At 47.2% G+C, this 2,451-nt stretch overlaps 1 non-coding gene across 1 annotated transcript; it reads right to left on the reverse strand.

The window, feature by feature from the left end:
* Positions 1-2,012: 2,012 nt before the first annotated feature.
* LOC141414249 (U6 spliceosomal RNA) lies at positions 2,013-2,119 on the reverse strand. Its single transcript, XR_012439311.1, has one exon. It is a non-coding gene; the product is annotated as a U6 spliceosomal RNA (small nuclear RNA).
* Between the last annotated feature and the right edge of the window lie 332 nt (positions 2,120-2,451).

Here is a 2,451-nt window from a genome sequence, read left to right on the forward strand (position 1 = left end):
GGTGTCCTAAATAGGCTAGGTAATTCCTTTACCACTGAACCATTGGTAAGTGGGTTTTACATAAATGATTTATTTATCTTCAGAACCCCAGGAAATGGAGGCAAGTATTGGCCATGTTTTAGAGCTGGGAAGGCCGAAGCAGGGAAGGATAAGTTCCTACCTAAGGATGACCCAGTGGTCAAGGCTGACTGAGGACTTCAATACAGGCAACTGGCCCTGCACTCTGAACCACAGTGCTATCTCACTTGGGGCTCCGGTCATCTTCCTCTTGGACCTGGCCTCCAACCTGGCTTCCCACATCCACCACTTCTTCCCCCTCTGTCTTCTCATCCCGAATTCCTGACAAGCCCCAGCCCTGTCAGTTCTCAGAGGGGAAGATTCGAGAAGAGCTGATTCACAGTGTCCCTATCCAGTTCAAGAAAGAAAGTCCATCAGTAGTTAGGAGATCAACCTTCACTCGATTAGAGGTAAAGGTCCTTGGCCTTGCCAGAGGTCACCAATTAGGGTTCAAAGGTGATCACTTAATGACCATTAATCTCTTTATGAAGTATCGGATGGGTACATTCACTAATTCTAATTATAAGCCAGGCGTGGTGTTGCACACCTGTAATCATAGCACTCGAGAGGCTGAGGCAGGAGGATCAGAAGTTCCAGGCCAACTGGGAGCTGGTGGCTCACACCTGTAATCCTAGCTACTCTGGAGGATCATGGTTCAAAGCCAGCCTGGGCAAATAGTTTGCCAGATCCTATCTCAAAAAAACCCATCACAAAAAAGGGCTGATGGAATGGCTGAAGGTATAGACCCTGAGTTCAAACCCCAGTACTGAAAAAAAAAAAAAAGAGTTCCAGGCCAGCCTGGGCTATATAGCAATACCTGTCTCAACAAAACAAAACAAAAAAACAAAATAAGTTAATAATTGACTGAATGTCTTCTATGGGATAAACACTGCGAAAAAAATAATGGACAAAATGCCATGCCCTCACAGGCTTACATTATAGTGGGAGAGGAGAGACAATTAACCAAAAATTTAAGGTAAATGCATGGTTGTCTGATCGTGATTAACACCATGGCAAAAAATAAAACATGAGAGAAGACTCGAGTCCTTGTAGGACTGGGTTGATGAACAGTGGCAGTTTTGAGGGAACTTCAAAGATGAGGTGGCATTTGACAAAGGCCCAAAGGAGGTAAAAGATGAAAGCGTTTGGATCTGGGGAGGACTCAGGCAGAAAGCAAAGAAAATACAAATGTCCCAAGGCAGCCCAGACAGGAGCAGTGTGAAGGTCTGTGTATGGAGCAGAGCGGAAAGATGCAGAGGTCCAAGGGGAGAGGGCAAGGGACCTTGAGCTCAGCTGTTCCTCTGAATGGACTTGAGGGTTGTGAGCAGAGGATGGATGTGATTGCAAGACTGGAAGCAGGAAGAACAAGTTAAGAGGCTAGGTTGGCAGCCATGGATGTGGGTGAAGCAGTCATGGATGACTCCAAAGTTTTGTCTTGAGCAAATAGCAAGAAGAGATTTCATTCATTATGGTAGAGCTGTTTAGAGGAAATTCCAAGTTGAGTTGAGCATATCAAGCTGGCGTTGCAAGTATAGCTGTCATACAGACACTTGAACTTTGAGTCTGGAGGGCAGGGGATCCCTCAGTGTACACATGGTTTCTGATGCTGAGGGGCCAAGGATGCTCACAGAAAGGGGAGTGCTGAGCTCTGGGGAATGCTAGCATTTACACAGCAGGGGAATTAGGAACGCTGGCAAAGGAAGCTGAGCAAAACATCCCTGGAAGCTGAGTGAGGAGGGGGATGTGATCTTGGTGCCATGTCTACCGCTAGATAAGACTGTTGAGAATAACTCTCAGATAAATCATGATGAAGGTCAATCAGTAGAATCAGCCCAAGCTGGTTGTGTACCTTGAGACCAGGAATATAGACAGGACCCAAGGTCTTGTGCATGTTAGGCCAGTGCTCTGCCACTGACCTGTACCCCCACCCCAAGAGGAAAATTTTTTTTTTTTTTTTAAATATGGAACGCTTCACGAATTTGCGTGTCATCCTTGCGCAGGGGCCATGCTAATCTTCTCTGTATCGTTCCAATTTTAGTATATGTGCTGCCGAAGCGAGCACCCAAGAGGAAAATTTTGAGGAGGGGAGGGACAGAAGTGCCAGGTACTCTTGAGCAGCCAAGATGGAGAGGAGTTAGTGCACAGGTGGGGGTGGCCTCAGCCAGAGTCACAGAGGGAGTGTTCACTGAAGCAGCGGGGGAGAGAAGGCAGAGGGTGCAGGCATGGGTGCTATGAGTGGATGGGTGCTGTGGTGAGTGATGAGGTGATCAGTGATCAGTTCTCACCTGATTGCTTCCATGTTCCCAGGGAAGTAGGAAGCCAGGTCCTCAACTAAGAGTGAGGGGCGGGAAAGAAGGTGCAGATAGATGGGACAGAAAATGTGAAATGATCTTC

The sequence above is a fragment of the Castor canadensis genome, chromosome 11, assembly GCF_047511655.1.
Source record: "Castor canadensis chromosome 11, mCasCan1.hap1v2, whole genome shotgun sequence".
Classification (NCBI taxonomy): domain Eukaryota; kingdom Metazoa; phylum Chordata; class Mammalia; order Rodentia; family Castoridae; genus Castor; species Castor canadensis.